General features: G+C 31.1%; 1 protein-coding gene across 1 annotated transcript in view; it reads right to left on the reverse strand.

The window, feature by feature from the left end:
• The window catches only part of LOC106639240 (glutamate receptor ionotropic, kainate 2), a 1,100,929-nt gene that overhangs the window by 1,071,865 nt on the left and 10,141 nt on the right, over positions 1-18,923 (reverse strand). The gene's annotated exons all lie outside the window — the stretch shown is intronic.

The raw sequence follows: 18,923 nt of genomic DNA on the forward strand, positions 1-18,923 counted from the left end.
GTATGTAGGTTACATCTTAGACGTCAACACATGGGTCTTGGAGCTATTAAACCATACAGCCCATGCCATGGTAATTTTTTGCGGGAAGCTGTCATCATTACGGCTTAAGGACGTTGTAGACGTGTCGAGAAGTATCCGAGAGCTTTGGATGATTATTCAAAAAAACACCACGGTAAAAATTATTGGCAGTGTCTTTCAAATGTAAGCATATGCATCTGATGGTTTCTTCGCTTGGCAGTAAGAAATCAAAAGTAGCTTTGTCAAAAAATATTAGTGCAGTGCCTCAAAACTATTAAGAGATATGTCCAGGATTGTGTCAATATGTTAGATGATTACTCAAGTGGAAGCACTGGGGTAAAACATCAGTACGCTTTCTTAAGGCCATCTTCAAATGTTTTTAGGAGTGCCTGAGTCATACAGTAGGAGAACTTAAGAGCCACTGTGAAAGGACACCAGTTCTTTGGAATGTGTGGGTAGTAAGTACATTATCATTTTTCCTGTATCTTTCATGTAAAATTACTTTTCTTATAATATTGTTATTCTTATAATTCTACATTTTTAACATATAAACTATTTTCTTACAAATTTATTTTAATAATTAGGCTTATTTGTTAAAAAGTGTCCAATAGAGTGAGTGCTTAGGAACAGTGTTGTGTATCAATTGGGCCACTAAGACTAAACAACGAAAAAGGTACTGCACTGAGGACTCTGAGATTAATGTGAAAGCTTCCTTCACCGTCTTCTGTGCTTTTATTGAAGTTTGTAGGAGACTAAGTGGTTATCCCCAGTTATATGATAAAATTAGCAAAAAAACACCGTTATTTCATAAAAATTGCTTCTAACGTGAAAAAAATCTGGGTGGTAGTTAAGCCATTTAAAGAGAAATCTTAATAGTTTTGGACTTTTAATTTTGTCTGCTAACGGCCCAAAAAATAGTAATAGGGGCCAAAAATGGTTTCTACGTCTACAACACAACTGGAGAGTTCGACAAAATGATTTTTAAGGTAAAATAGATGCGCACTTTCAAGACAAAGAAAAAAAGCTCTGGTGGAATAAAATTGGCCCAGCAATTTTTTCGCAATTTACACGAAAGTGCTACGTAGAACCATTTTTTTTTTTTAATTTATAACTTGTGTCGTTTTATATATCAAGACTTAAAAATCAAACACAACGTATATGTTGTATCCCACAACATCCACACTTAATTTCAAGATGATCGGTTGTTAATTTTTTTGAAACCGCTGCAAGAAGCGACAAATGACATATCATTACATGTATAAGCAGTATAGCCTTTGATTTTCTTATTAATGGTAATATTCAATGTATTTTGTTCAGAGGCTGTAGAGATCACATTATTAAAAATAAGAATCATTGTTTAATTTGTACAGATTTCAGCAGTTCCGTTAATTCTGAAATAGCTTACGGCAAAAAGTGTGGAGTCATAAAAGGTAATAATATTTTATTAAATTTCAGATACAATAACAAAATAAAAAATGTAGTTATGTTAAACATAGACTTCTTTCTTAAAAATAATAGAAAAAAAATCAATGAGTTTTGAAAAATTGACAAAATTACACAGAGTTCTGGCTTAAAATAATAATGCAAAAAAAAAAAAAAAAAAAAAACGAACAATCTACTGTAGCTTATAAGATAAAATAATCTATGAATAAACGCGTAATCAGTAGTCACAAATTTTATAGTCTGACATGTTACGTAAAATTGGAAAAAAATTTTAATGAAGGTGTAGGTTACGATTTTTAGAATTATTTTAATAATTCATGTAGAAGAAAAAAAGTTAAGGGATTACAGCACAAATTAGAAAATTAATACTTAAAATACAGAACAAGTAGTTAAAACTATTATATTCAATAATAATAGGCAAGAATTGTACAAATTCTTAAAAAATATACAAACGAATTTAAATAATCCTGATACAAAAAGTGATAGAAGAGAAACGTACTCTTTGACAAACATGTTCTATTTAAATAGAATATAGAAAAGTAAGTGATAGAATACTTATAAATAATTAAGTCATAACTACTGGTTATATTTATACTATCAAGAAAAATGTAAATATAGTAGCATTAAGTTGAGATGAAAAAGTTAGCTTCCAGAATGAAAGTAGTAAAATTTTCGATGAAAGTAGTCATTCTTCATGAAAGAAGCATTCAAAACGAAACAAAGAAAAAATTAATAAAAACAACGTTCTTCCTTTATAAAGGTATAGCAGAACGCTAAAACAAATGGATTGGTACAGATTAGAAAACTATGCTATATGTGCTTATGTTATTATGTAAGTGCTGATATTCTAAGAAATCAGTATAAAGCAATAAGTAGCGAAGAATATTTCAATGAGCTGAAGGTGAGCATAAAATTGTATCGTAATCATGGAAAAAAGACCTATTAATTAGTTCGAAATGCCAAAAATTAGTTAGTTATTAACTTAAGATGGATGTGCATGAGAAAATTTAATAATCAACATAAGAAATAACTTGTAGTTCCATGTTTCCAGCAGCTGGAACGCATTCAAGTTATTTGTTTTTAAGGTGCTAACGGAAAAACTCCTAATGTTATTAAACTGTTTACAAAACCATGAAAAAACTTATTAAGTAACCGAAGATAAGGCTTTTTAAAGTAAAATTGTAAATTCCAAGGTTTACGTTGTAGAACTAAAAGTACCATGAGAGTAAACTCACATTACTGGTTCCAACCAACTGGGTGAAACCATCTAAGTTAAACCACCGTGAGTACTGAACTACTTTTTTTTTTTTTTTTTTATTCGTTTTTCAAGTTTTTGTTTTACTGAACTACATGAGTGCAGTACTTATTCTTACAGAGCTTCGTTCTTCCTATGGGTCTCGCGATCCCCTTGTTACCTGAGAAATTATGTTTCTCTATTTTATAATAGTGTTCAACACACTTTATGTTCAATTATTTTTCAGGACTCATCTCATGTTTATAGAACTTCGTTTGTACCGTGGGTCCCATGAGCCATTTATACCCCCTGGTTTGTTCTTTCAATTTCCTTTTTTTTTCATTTCTTGTTTTATTTTTTTCATTTCATTACACTATTTTTTTTTTAATTTATTTGTACTTCCTTTATTTCATTTCTTTAATTATTTTTCTATTTATTTTTTTTTTTCATTTCTTTTTTTTATTTCATTTTTTTCCAAAATTAATTCCATTACTTTTTTTTCTTCATTTTTTTTTTTTTACTTCATTTCATTTTTTTTCATTTTTTAAGATCTCATTTCCCGTATTTTCATTTACGTCCTTTTTCATTTTTTTCTCATATTATTATACTTTTTAATGTCTTTTCCGATTTCATTTCCTTTTTTTAAATTTATTTTTTAATTATTTTTCATATTTTTTTTCATTCTGTTTTCTTATCATTTCATGATCATTTTTTTTCTGAATTTTTTTATTTTGATTTTATACCTTTCTTTTTTTAACTATTTTTTATTGTATATCATTGCGTTTTGTTTTAATTTTTTTTATTTAATTTTTGTAAATAAATTTTTTTCAAATTATTTTCTTTCTCACTTATTTTTTAGGGAAAAGAGACTTCTAGTGAAGGACTTCTGTTTTGTGGAAATCTGTTGCTCTTAAAATTCCAGCCCCCCAAGCACGTAACATAAAGAACCCTGTTTTTATAAATAATCAAATAAATAATTTTTTATTAATTGAATGTATTATTAGTGAATACATATAAAAATGAGAAATAAGTTACAAACCACACAAAAATTTAAAAAAAACCGAAACTCTAAAGTCGGTTGCGCTCGTAGCAGAGTGAGTACGGTACTTAGCTTGTATGCAGGAGGTTGAGGGTTCAAATCGTCTTGGATAGAAAGATTTTTTTTTTTTTTTTTTTTTATATTGTAGATGAAAAAAATTCAAAGTTAAATAAAAATTAGTGTGGGAAAACAAAATTAAAGTTTGTTTGAAACTTCATTGCTTAGGAGAGTGAAGGGGAATGGTGGGCCGAGGTGTGCAGGAGATTAGCGCAGCATGGTTAAAAGATATAGGGTGACGGGAAGTATATAGATGACTGATAGTGAAGGTGACGGGGTAAGGGGGGACATACAATAAATTAGGAGGAAGAGACTTTCGGGAAGCAACTTCCGTATTATACAAATCTGTCATTTTTTAAATTCCAGGATACCCAGTACATGACATAAAGAACTTCGTTGTAATAAATTTGTATGAAAATAATTAATTTGTTGTAAAAATGTAGAAATATAAAGATTAAAATGTTATCAGAAAAGTAATTTACTATGAATAATACAGGCAAAATAATAACGTCCTAACTACCTACTTATTCCAAATCACAAGTGTCATTTCACAGTGGCTCTTGAGTTCTCCTACTGTTATACTTGATCGCTTCTAAATACGTTTGAAGACAGCTTTGAGAGAGCGTTTTTATGTTTTCAATGGTAGGAACCATCAAATGCATATGTCAACATTTTAGAGACACTGCCCTTCAGTTTTACCGTGGTGCTTTCTTAAGAAATCATCCAAAGCTCTCTTAACTTTAGCACCCTCTTTTTTCTTTGAACTGAAAAACTCAGGACTCCTAGTCTGTCATCACCTTCAAGACAGCATGCTCATTTTTTTTCGTTCCCCTCGGGAAATAGTCCAAAACACTTTGACTCTACTATAAATTCCTGCAATAAGGCAAGATAACTATTGCCTTTCCACAGCACCCTTTCTTGTTATGTTACTTTAACTCTCAGACGATCCTAAAACGTCTGTTGACGTCTTTTAATAGCCCTTTTTATACTTACACTGAACAAGTGAGACTGTTGTAGTTCACTGTGACCTTACAGCTTTCATTATGTTCCTTTCATATTATATAAGCATGGTTTCAGTATTAACGTTATACTCAAAAGATAATCGAACTTAGTAGCATTTTAGTTTTAACTGTAAAATGCTTCTTAATACAGCGTTCTTATGTGTTTTATAGCTTGTCCTCGGGTGATTTTTTAAAATATATATAGTTTTAGAAGGACTTGACAATTGAATCTTGGTCCATTTAATTGTTCTTTCGTCATTTATGTGGAATCCAAGTATTGAGCATTCTCTTGTATTGTTACATTAAAACTTAAGTAAGTGAAGAATTCAACTTATAAATTTGTTTTACAAACAAACAAATTTAATCTTTGTTCCTTAGGAGCCAGCCGGTTGTCCAAAGGTCTTAGTTGCTTTTACTTACAAAATACTTTTCTTATACATCGTTGACTCAGCATTGTGGTGTTAGGCTTCACCAAACAATATGCATGAAGTGTTGTACGCTGAGCTGGCGTTGACCTACTGTTTAAGGATGGTCAAGAGGATCATTTTGCGGGGGAGCGGTAAGGGGGACCTGTACTGTAACATAGGGGAAATGTAGGGATGCCCACTTCTAAAATATAAATTTAAATGCGAAGTAATTATTCTTTAGTGCATATAGTACAGGTTATAGTATCTAATATTGTTTAAAAACATTACTAAATGATGTTGACAATATTCGTAAGGAATATAAAATACATTTATTGAGTCAATTTATTAAGGAATTGGAGCATGAAAACGTGGCAACAGCGCTTATTACTCAATTTTTTTACTTCGAAGTTGCAACCCTGAGTTATAATAACTATCATGCAAGTTGTCTTATTTTTTATTTTTTCATACGCATAAACAAAACAGTGATGCACCGATGGAAAGGAAAATTCGTAACAAAAAAGGATAAACAAACAAAATATTAAATTTTATATACAATTTTTAATTCATAAACGTTTGAAGAGAGTTTTCTTGCTGTCAGAAGAAGCTTTGTTTACTTTGCAGAAGTCACACTGTCGCACGTAGCAGACGAGGTTAGATGACATTCATCCAGCGCATGTACTATAAAGTGTATGCATATTTATAATCATATGTTGCCAGCGTTTTCGTGTAGAGTTCACAATGCTCTCACGGACTCAAAAAGTATGAGCTTCTTTATTAAAATTCTTTATACAATAGGCCATAACATGTGTGTTTCAAAATGGCAAATTAATCCCTTGTTATTAGACTTTATCAATATAATTTTTTTTAACTAATCTTTGCATTTTTCAACCCACAAGAAGTGTTTTTGCGAAAAGTGTATACGTGTTTACCATTGAAGCATGGGTTAACTTACTTCCCCCTGAATCCGATCTTGCAGTATTTTTTAATACAAAAATGAACCGTATAAAATATTGAGAAAATTCAGGAACGTTCTTAGTGAGCTTAACTGTAAGGGTATAAATTTTGAGTAAGTTCTCTGCATTTTTGTTTACCTCTTGACCATCCTTAAGTTTGTGTTTGTCTTACGGCATACAATAGTAGCGTATCTTGTTCGTTTTTTCAATAAAAACTTCCTAAGGCACATTGGACGATTTAGAATAGGAAAGAATTCTTGGTTTTCCGTCTTACTATAATATCCCACTGCATGCCACCACGGTGACAAAAGCTGAGAACTCTCTCCTTGTTAACGGCAGCCACTGCGCAGCGCATATAGTGCGCATTTAAGTTTTTTTGTAACACTGACAAATGTGCCGACAAGACTACTGTTAAGAATTTCTAATTAAGTAATGCTTTATAATATCTTTTATTATAATAAAATTATTTTATCTTATGCACGTTAGCAGTATTCTAATTGCAAGTTTAATTACCCTACTCTCTCTCTTAAGCAATTTTATGAGGAATGAATGACAATTACTTTAAAATTTATTTAATATCTTTTTTAGAGAACCCAATTATTACTAGAAAAAAATCAAAATAACACTTTTTTAAAGTAAGTATTTCGAGTTCCTCATTGGTTAGCCACTGCGTGCGCGCAAGCAGTTGCAAGATCTTACAAAGTTAACAGCAATGATAATCCTAATCCTACACCAGAGCTCTTTTGATGACGAGAATAATTAGGCTGCTGCTTTTGATGTCAGAACCCAAGTCAACCGATCTTTCTTTTTTGTTTCTCCTTGATTAGTTTTTTAAGGCGAGCTTACAGTGGCCTGATTTTTTTGAGCTTTTCTCACACAGCTTACTCACTAAACTAAGTCTTACATTCGCTTGAAAGGTGCTACAGAATTTGCTCTCCAACCTTTATAGTAACTTTTAAGCTTTTAATAAAATAGAAAAGGCGAATCTTCTTATGTGCAGAAAGTTCTGATACTGTCGCACCTAAGGAAGACGCGTCAGGTTAGGAATCCGAATGACCGGTAAGAGCTTAACCTGATAATTTTTGATTGATACAAGCACGGTCATGGTGAAATAGCTATATATTAATTAATGGTTAAAACTGCTGACCTCTCGGATCCTACATTAAGTACAAGTTGCTAACAAAATTGTTTATGATATTTCTTGTGGAGATATGCAGTAAAGAATGTTGAATATGTTCATCACTCACCTTTCTGGATGTACCACTGCAAATTGATGTAGTAAGATAAGTGCTTTTAAATATTGTTAAAGGCTGCACGCGTAGATCAAGTTTTGCAACGGTAGCTTGTTTAAAAAAATCAGAGTTATATGCCACGCAATTGCAGGAGCAGGTATACCACTCTATGATTGGAGATTGCTGAGCTTTTGCTTTCTATATTTTAAAAAGGACACTCTGTTTTAACGTAAAAAATATTAAGTATGTGACGTGGGATGTTACAGTATCTAGCTATTTGTGAAGGTTTTAAAACTTTTTTGAGGTCAATGTTTAGTTTCATTGTTATGACACAAGATAAACTATGTTTGTCTACCTTAATTTTTATTAATTTCATCAACTCTTCCAGCGATTGGCTGACAATTTAATTTACACTGCATATGTATGGGTTAATGGTGTACGTAACTATCGGTTCATAATAGGTCATAAGTACTCAGATACCGAGCCACCGAGGTAACTTTTAACTATGTATAACTACATACTATATTGGTATGTAGCTTCTTGCGATGTGTCAATGTATACACTGTAAACGATACAGTTTATATTACTACAGTATGACTGTATAATTTGATAATACATATCTGACAGAATCAATTACCCATACATGTTCCACTGCGGTTTGTTGTACCCGTGCGTGGCGATTTGTGGTGTGTATACGTTACTAATGAGTCACTATAAGCTGTATTACCTTACATACACGCACACACATATACATTCGAAATCCATCGTCGTCACGTTGTCACTCTTCGTTATAAATTTAATTATGCTTTATAATATCTCACATTATGCTTAAATAATTTTAACTTGTAAAAGTATAATTTATTATTTAATTGTGAGTTTAATTACCTCACTATCTTCGTTGAAAAAGTTTATAAAATGCAATTAACAATAATGCTAGAAATTATTTAATAGCCATTTCACAAGACTCAATTATTTGAAATAAAAATAATTAAAACCACATTTTCCTTTGCGTCAGTACTTTGGGTTACTGCTGGGAAATTAGTTCGATTATTAACAAATTGCATGTCAAGGACTCCAAATAAATTTTTATTAAATTATAATAAGCCTATATTGGACGTAAATTGTCTAAGTTCTCGAATGGATTTTTTTTCACTACTCAGTATCTATTATAGTAAAATTTAAAATAAATATAGTTCCGAATAACACATTTTAAAAACAGCAGATCTACATAGCTACTTATTCATTTCAGACTTAAAGGAAAAATATAACTTGTACTTTAGAGTTTTTACGTCTGTCAGCAGTGCTATGACTGCCCACTGTTTTTTTTTTTCTTTTTAGATGTAGGAAGCCAAAGTATAACTTGAACGGCCTTCTAGAATCTTTATTTTTAATGCACAATCACTCGTTTCTGATCACACGAATGGCACTTACGGTACATTTAAAATGTTTGATGGACTGTTACCTTTCAAACGTTTTAAATATGTTATAGTATAAGTTCAGTAAATAAGTACTACAAACAATATAGGACTCTAACGTGGCTTCTGAAAAATACTAAAATAAATTGTTTTTTAACACAATATTTTTTTAATCCTAGACATATTTTTTTTGGTCAATTATTTTTTGTTTTAGAACTTCGTTCAGCAAATAGTTGAACTTGGCTTTTTCGTATATATAGGTTTACTTAGGGCATTAAATCTGTGGCAGTTTTGATTTATACTTGTATGTACGAGTGTTTTTGTACACTAAATAAACTTTACTACAAAAATATGACATGAATAATTCTATTAACATACGTTTGTGATCGTATGATTAAAAATATTTTACGCTTGTAGATATAAAACTATTTCATTGTATAAAATTATAAGGCAAGTGTGTTATTATGGATGCTAATCGTTCATAAGTAAGTTATGGTTGTTTAGACATCTTTCAATACAGATTATTGTTTATCGTAAAACTTTTATATACAATTTTCCAAATTCTTGTACACTTATGATTTATCAAAGTTTTGTTATGTTTAGAGTAACTCAAAAAAAACGGAGTAAATTTCTTTCAACCATTACTAAAAATGTGAGAAACGAATTTTAAAAAATCCTGTTCAATTTAATTACGAGTAAAGGTATATTATTTGTCTTATAGTGTACTGATCAACTGTTTATTTATATTCATAAAACATTTATCACTTTGCATAGTTCATCGTACAATTATCATCATCATCCATAATCATCATCATCATCATCATCATCATCATCATCATCATCATCATCATCATCATCATCATCATCATCATCATCATCATCATCATCATCATCATCATCATCATGATCATCATCATCATTATCATCATCATCATCATCATCATCATCGTTAACAGCATAAATAAAAACAGATACAGATTTAATGCCCGAAGTGAGCATATATGTACAAAAAAGCCAAGTCATTAAACTTTTCGTTGAACGGATTTCTAAAATAACAAATAATTTACCAAAAAAGTATGACTAGGAGCTAAATAATATTTTGTAAGAGAATAATTAATTTTAGTGTTTCCAAAAGGCCTAGTTAGAGTCGCATACTGCTTGTAGTACTTATTTAATAAAATTATACTACAACGCATATTTGAAACATTAAAAAGGTAACAGGCCATAAAACGTTTAAAATATACAGTAAGTGCCATTCGTGTGATTAGACAAAAAGTTATTGTGCATTAAAAATAATAATTCTAGAAGGTCATTTAAGTAACACTTTGATTTTTTACTTCGGAAAAGAAAAAAAACCAGTGGGCAGTCATGAGACTGCCAACAAAAGTGAAAACACAAAACTACGAATTATATTTTTACTTCAAGTCTGAAATAATTTAGAAGCTATGTAAGATGACTGTTTTTAAAATGAGTAATCTGAAATAATGGCATTTATACAATAACGTTGGTCGTAATAATACATATGACAACATGCATATTTTTTCATGGTCTATATTGTAAATAATAAATCATAAAGCTTATTACACGATAGTACGGGTATTTCTTAAGCTGGAAATTCTAAAAACTATGTGATTTGTCAAGAAAATATTTGTTTTAAATTTTACTACAACAGATGCTGAGGAGTGAGAAGAAATTCATTAAAGAACTTAGACAATTTACGTCCTATATAGGCTTATCATCGTTTTCTAATAAATGCATTTAGAGTCCTTGATATACAATTCGTAAAAAATCGAATTGACTTTCTAACAGAAACTTTTAATACTAACGTAAAAGAATGTGTTATTTAAATGTTGTTTTTTTTTGTTTTCTTATAATAATTGAGTTTTCTGAGAAAACTATAAAATAAATTTTAGAACCATTGTTGATTACTACCTCAAAAATTATTAAGGAAGAGAGTAAGGTCATTAAACTTGCAATTAATTATTTTAACGTAAACCTCTATACGTTGAAAAAATTCTATTATAAAAAAAGTTATCATGAAGCATGATTTAATTGAAAATTGTTAACAGTTGTCTCATTGTTACATTTGTTAATGTTACAAAGAATTTTAAATGCGCACTATGCGCACTGCGCAGTGGTTGCCGTTAGACAAGGATAGAGTACTTATCTTTTGTCAGCGTGGTTGCGTGCAGCGGGGTATGGCAGTTTAGGTAGGCATACGGTCATACCCCGCCGCACTCGGCGGCGATTCCGAGCTACTCTCTTTTTCTCTTCTGCCTGCTTATACAGAGCGGTCCTTCCCTTGTCACCCGCTCCTTTGCTTAACTTTATTCTTATGCGCTCACACATGACTTATAGCAGGCATCACTTTGCTTTCAAATGAGAGCGATCTGACACGAAATTAAGAGTTCTTACCATCCAGAATCATCCAATGTGCCTAAAAAAGTTTTCACTTCAAAAACGAATAAGATACGCTACGACTGTATGACATTAAATATAAACTCAAACAGTAGGTCAACCCCAGCTCGGCGTAAAACACTTTATTCATATCACTTGGTAAACTCGGTAACACCACCACGCTGAGTTGAGAATGTTAATGAAAAGCATACTGATAGTAAAAGAGACTCAGGACTTTGGGCTAACGGCTAGCTCCTGGCAAACATAAATTAAGTTTATTTGTTTGTAGAAGAAATCTATAACTTTAACCATTCACTCGTTAAAGTTCAGATGTAACAATATCAAAAAAAAGCTTGATACTCTAATTTTACATAAGTGACTAAAGAAAGATCAAATGGACCAAGTTTATACTTGTCAAATGCTGCCTGAATCAAATGAGCTTGAGCCATTCTGCAAATTAATGGTTCTAAGTAATGAAAAGGAGATCATGTACGACCCTCCTGTGTAAGAAGGTTCTGCTCGAAGCCCAGAACTACTTGACAGACAGTGATAATGTAAGTATTGACATCATAGAAGGTGATGCTACGTGTTTTGTGGGAGTTATAAAAGTTTAATTAGTTGGAAACGATATTTTAAAATAAAATACACATTTAGGTCTATTTTTGATAACGTCCCCTGGCTGTATCGTCATTAAAGACTTAAATGTGTATTTTATTTTAAGATATCGTCTCCAAAAAATTGAAGTTTGCTAACTCCAGGAAAACACTTAGCATCACCTTCCATGATGTCAATATTACCATTTTCACTGTCTGTCAAGTAGTTCTGGGCTTTGAAAAGAACCTTTTTACACAGGAGTGTCGTACATGATCTACTTTTCATTACTTGGAACCATAAATGTGCAGAATGGCTCAAGCTCATTTCATTTAAGCAGCATTTGACAAATGGAAACTTTGTCCATTTAATTTTTCTTTAGTTTAACTAAAAAATAGAAAATTAATTATTTCATGGATCATCTTAATTTGGAACTAACGATAACAGATTGGTTATACTTAATACACGAAAGTGGAGGATCAGAGTGACAGATTAATTCTGAAATGTTAGGAAAAAATAATGTCTCAGTTAGAAACTTAATCAGCAAAAGAATGGATTCCATGTACTATTTAAAAGTAGCCAAAGATTAAAACTCTAAATAATTTGTTAAAAACACTTAGGAATTAACAGTTTTTGAACAAATACTATCTTTAGCTAGATTCAGAAAGAAACTGTATGAACTCGAATAATTTTTTAATAAAGAATCACCCATTACCTTTTAATAGAGTAGTTCAGACATTTCACAACTTATGCTCAGTGGGAGATTTTCTTAAATTAAAACTACAGAAGCGTTTTTTAAAGCTGTTGTAGCAAAACTGCTAAACATGAGGGACATTTAATTTACAGATAAAAATTTAATTGGGAAAGACTAAATGTCAGATAAATTAAAAATTTTTATTATTTGGAAAGAAGCAGCCTAAAAAGAAAGTTAAAATGCTCAAAGGCAGGACCAGCAACACGCTGCAGCTCACTCCAGCCACATTGTGAAGAGATTAAGCCAGTTGTTTCTGATTGTGACAGCAAAGGTTACAAGTAAGAAGACTATGCACCAGGATAAAAGCTATGTGCGACAGGTGCAGACAATATCAGGGCTATCTTGCAGCCTCCTGCCGGTACAGAACTGCATAGCTAGAAATAATATAATTTAAAAAAAAAAGGTACAACACTAATAAGTCTAATTATTATTACAGGGATAATCATAAAAGAGGCGTAAAAAGGCAAAGTACAAATTTCTGGGACTCGTCTGATACTAAAAAATCAAAGCTAGATAGAGGTAGAGGCAAAGGTAGAGGTAGAGGCCGTGTCAGAGTCCGTGATAAAAATATGCAGAATTAAGATTGAGGACAACTAACAACACAGGAAGCAACACGAGAAAATGCAAAAAGACAATGAGACAAACATCAATTTTGAAATAGAACTAAATTAACCACTCTCTAAACACTTCGATTTTTATGACAAAAAAATGAATGATTTGAAAGATTTAGACAGTTAAGATATACAATTAAAATGCATCATAATCAATGAAAGTTTACTTAATTATGAAAATAAAGCAACGCTTCAGCACGCTAGGTTGGGACATGCTTCCTTAAAATATTTGAAAACTTCCTGACAAGGTTTTTCACGATTAAAGATTTGCATGATGCAAAATTTAATGAGTCAATCTTGAAATGTAAATTTTGCATGGTCTTGAAGTAAAATAAGATACCCCATAGGTCCATTGAGTCATCCCAAAGGGTATAATAATAAGGTACAATAATAGGATAATCTCAGTATTCTCAGATAATGTTTTACGTAGGCATGGCTTACCTCATAAAAAGTAAAGCAGAAATGGGTCATTGCTTTGAAGTTTTTGTAAAAGGTTTTAAAAATCAAATAGGGAAAAAAGAGAATATCAAATCAGAGTAAGAACTAAACAGGGATCAGATGAAAAGCTTTAGCTGTGTAGCCTTTGTATTAATCTAAAGTAGATTAGTACCTAAGTTTAACCCCTTAGAAAAATGCGTTGTGAAAGTAAGATACACAATAATAAGATATTTACTATACAAAGCAGAGAAGGCAAAATTTAACGAACTCTGGGATGTACAACAAAGCTAGTGTCAGAGATTTAGTAAATTCATTTAATGAAATTAACAAAAAGTCATGGTTAAAAAGAAATTAACTAAATGATTTTGAAAGCTAAAGAAGAAAAGGCAAAAGAGGCTAACCGATAAAGTTTGATACCAACTTACAAATTAATTAAGAAACTGACTCTATAGATATGATTCTCCTTGAAATGAAAAATAAAACTGTACATTTAAATACATGCAGATACACAAATGTACGTAGAAACCATGTCATCTATTGATAAACGAAAAAGCCAGAGAAAGCCGTGCTAGATTTTACTTAAATAAATAATGTTTGAAAGATAGAAGATAGACCAAAAGCTAGAAAAAAAGATAGACCAAGTATTAGTGATTCTAAACATGTATCTTAAAAAAAAGCAGAACCAGATAAAAAATATTAAACATTAAGTCAGATAAGTCATGAGAGGCTTTAAAGATAAAAATAAATATGAACTAAGTGCAACATACTTGCGTTTGGAAGTGCAGATTATTAGATCTGCACTGGCCGTTATAGATGCGTTTGATTTAGAGGCATGTCCACTAGATTCAACAACAGCATTTGTTAATGAAAAGATAGACTATGAGATTTAAATGGAATACTCACTCTAGAATAATACATCAATAAAATAGAAATTTAATACGACCAATAAGTATACAAGCAATTATTGATACATCTAAATCGTTGTACCACGAGGTGCATATGTATAGATAACAGCACTTTTTGGACCACCACTCTGTATCCTGCATACATGCCCTTTTCTCAATATCCAATATACTTATAATTTATAATACTGAATCACATAATTTTTTTTTTCAAGAAATTTTCTCAAGAAATAAATAAGAATGAGAAAAATATCCTCCCTGGGTGCGGATCGACAACCTCCTACTTACTACATAGTTGTTCTGCCACTTAAGCTACCGAAAAGCCGTACATTTACTTGCACCGTAAGTTAAGATAAGTTCTTATTCTTAATTTTTGAAGCTGTTTTTCACCGAAGCTTAATATAGTAGGGATATGTATGTATGTATAAAGGGCGTGTACGGAGGATACAGAGTGCTTGAATAAAAAGTGCCGCCATGTATACATATGCACCTCTTGACTCAATGATTAAGATGTATCAACATTCACTTGTATACCTATTGGTCGTATTAAATTTTTAGTTTACTTACAAGAAGAAAAGTCATATACCTACATTGATTAAATGTTCAAGTGCTTCAGCTACAGTAAGATGTATTCTAAGATAACACCCATGGCATGCAACTAAGTGATAAACAAAGAAGTGTGAGACAAAAAAAAGCTAAAGAATAAGATGAAAACTTAAACAGATAAAAAACTAAAACTTAACTATAGCATATAAAAGGAGCCATACAAAGAGTTAGTGAAATATCTTTTATATTTGGTACAGTTCATCTAGACACAACATCAGCTGAAAACGTCTAGACTAGGCATCAAATTAGTCCTACAGAGAATGACTGGAGAATGGCAAAACGAATAGCTATCTTAAACATACAAAAGAATTTAAAATTAAGATAGAAGATAGTAAGATGATCTTGAAGGCTTTTTAAACGATTAATCTGTTAACTGTAAGAGCTCACTGACAACGAGTAACTTTGTAATAAAACTGTTTAGTGACATAGTTGCTTGGAGGACCAAAAAATAGTCATATGCAGATCTGTCCACCTGGCAAACTAAGTAAATAGCTATGAGTAACGCATATCGATGGATGGTATTTGTTTAGAATTTACTGTCACTACTTTTTTATTAACGTATTTCTGCCCTTGACATTGTGGTGAGATAATGGAGCAGCTAAAGCTAGTAGTCAAGTAAGCAACAGTAAGAGGTTAAAACATATGACAGATGTGAAAGAACATTATGTTAGAGATTATGTAGCTAATGATCAAGTTAAAGTTAGATGTATTAAGTCCCAGGAGCAGTTTTCTGAATTTCTGATAAAGTCTCTGACGTATAAGATTAATGATTAAATAATAAATACAGGCTGATATGAAACGGTGGCATTTTTCAAAAACAGCGTGTTAAGCGATTTTTAAAGTTAAACTTCTATACGCACGTTATGCACTTCAGATTTTGACCTTGAGGAAAAGTGTGACAGATGTGGATTTTGTTCGATTCTCTCCCTTCATCTCTTCCCCCATGACGCACTTCCAGTTTTACACCACATGACGCCACGTGACATCACCACGCCACATATTCACTGAACACAATTTAATGAAGTTTATTTCTCTTAACCAATTCTTAAAAAAAAAAAAAAAAGTTGCCAATGAAATTTAAACTCCCGACCTTCTGCACAGGAGTTAAAGCCCTTACCCACTCTGCTATGAACAAGCCCAATACGTGAAGTTCCATTGCTGCATGTTGTGGTGCAGTTCGTAACTTTTTTTTATGTAAATTCTTATTTAATGTATCTAAATGCATTTAGTTTACTTATTTATTATGTGGATAGATAATTTTTTAATAAACTTTTTTATTTAATTAACAAAATTTAGAATAATTTTGTTTTGAATGTTTTTTTAGAAAACTTGGAATCTAGTATACTTTAGTGTAGCACCTTTCCGATGTATTAATAAATAATAATTTCTATACATTTAATTTGTAACTTTTACGGAAAATAAATAACTGCTTACACAATTTTGAATATTTTTCCAATTTTTTCAAAAATTAAAGAAAAATTTTCTTGCATTATACAAATACAATAGTTAATTTTTAGTATGTTATATTCTTTTATAATTTTTTCATTCGTGATTTAAGTTATTTGTTAACTTGAGGATTTTCTTCATATAGTAAGTGGGGAAAAAGTTCGAAAAGTAAGAGGAACGCTAATGTGTGCAGTAGAGCTAGCAATTGTTTTACTCATGTGTATCTACTCACATATGTGCTTTTACGCACACTTTATTCCCTCTTTTTAAACTCATTTAAAAACCAACTTGTGGGTACATTTTAAAATTCAATAGGTTTGTCTCAAAGTAATCTTTTGTATTCAAAAAAATTGGATATTCCTACAAATTAATAAACACCATTTAACATGATTTTTTTATACAGTTACAAGTAAAATATCAAAGTTTTCAAATATAACATACAAAATATAATGAAACCGTCACCAGCTGTACTACAGAGTAGTTTTTTAAGTACGTTTTGAGTTTTAAATATGAATTAGAAGTAGGTGTGGAATCGTATGTGATAGATATAAGCATGATATTACTGACCTTATCAGCGCAGGCAGTAGGAAGTTGTTCTAAAATCACCACGAGATTCGATGAAAGCACACAGTCTTGTACTGGCCAGCCTATGTTTTTTTTCATTGTATTGTTCCGTAATATTATGTGTATGGTCGTTACTTCATCAAATCTCAATAAAAATTATACCCAATCAAGGTAGGTATACTAACTCCCAAGCAAATTGCACCACCTTTGAACACACTATTGTTTCGTACAAGGTATTTTTACACTCAAAATTGTTTTGTTTGCCATAAAATTTTATAGAAGCATATCTTTATACTTGGGTGCCCAAGCACCCACTATCCAATTGTTTTTCAAGCGAACCACATTGGAATTATAATTTTAGGGCTAATAGTTTTCAAATGGGAGGCGATTAAAATGACGTTCCAAACTACCCCTAGACGAAATTGGAATGCTATGGCACGGCTGTATAAACGTTCAGCGTTGCAACATTGTCATCGTTCTGATTTGGTAAGCAGTGAGGTACCGTGAGTAAAGCTGTTTACATGGGTATATGCACGCGTGCGCAAGAGCATCTGATATTGTACTGCTGTGTGTACTGTTAAAGTTGAATATAAATGATGATAGGTTGATATTGTCTGCTCCTTAGACTATCATATTTAAAAGCTATCCAACCATCTAATCATTAGGTTACAATGTCATTTCATGGATATTTTAATGATTAGCTACAAAATCATGCAACAACAAGAGTATTATTAAAGAAACTTATTACTCACCAAAAAATTATTATAATAGTATTCGTAATTTTTTAAGTGTAGTGGTTAATTCAGAAAAAGTGTTTACTTTTAGATAAGTAGAATCACAACTTGATTATACATTTTTTTTCCACACTATCAAGACTAATGAGCATGTTTCATCAAGACTAGCACAAACTTTTCAGATGTAAATTAAGAATGATACTACTCATATGGGCAAGTATATCTATACCTGTAAAAAACGGCAGCTGACAACACTGTTAGTAGCATACTTATACTGGGATGCACAACTGCTTGTTGATGTGCTCTCGGTCACACTCACTTACACATCTGGCAAAACCTTCTTGTTTTAATTTTTATCTAAAAATTTAGTTTTATTGCAAATAAAAGTAAAATATTAAATCAGGTGAAAATTTTTCGCTCTACACAATAGTACTTTTATTTTTATCCGGCCTGTTACTGTATACAAGATATTAGCTAAACAAGTTTTATGCGCTACTTTTTTGGTGTTCAAGATTTGAACTTCTTAACTCATTTTCTTGCAACCTACAAATTTAATTATAGGTAGTATCAAAAACGATCCTTTAAATATTAGTGTGAAAATCAAACAGATCCATTTGTTTATGTAATATTATTGAAATATTAGAGTTGACAAATTTCAACAGAATAGTGAAGTATTAAGTCATAAGGACTCATAAAATAGATAGTATCGTTAGAACTTTTTTTGTCATTGCTTTAAGGTGACTTTATCTATACTGTTTTTGGCAGACGATACCTTCAAAAATTAGTATGCAAAACTTGATTGTGTAATAATAGGTTTTTTAAATATTTTAATGGCTGAGGACTTATTTCATGTTAGTAACACACTCTGCATTTAAACTAATATAGTATTCATAAATATTTTGCAAGATTAAATATAAATAGTAATTAACAAGTAATAATGGCTTATAAAAAAATGAACACAAGAGCCATTGTTGAATACAAAGTTTTTAAAATGTATCTTGTTTTTAATAAAATCTTGGATGTACAGGTTTTAGAAAATTATAATGAAGTTGAATACTTAAACTGAAACTTAAAAACTATT

Source organism: Copidosoma floridanum, unplaced genomic scaffold (assembly GCF_036245765.1).
Source record: "Copidosoma floridanum isolate Cflo_tuat_1 unplaced genomic scaffold, Cflo_Japanese_pri ptg000017l, whole genome shotgun sequence".
In the NCBI taxonomy this organism is placed as follows: domain Eukaryota; kingdom Metazoa; phylum Arthropoda; class Insecta; order Hymenoptera; family Encyrtidae; genus Copidosoma; species Copidosoma floridanum.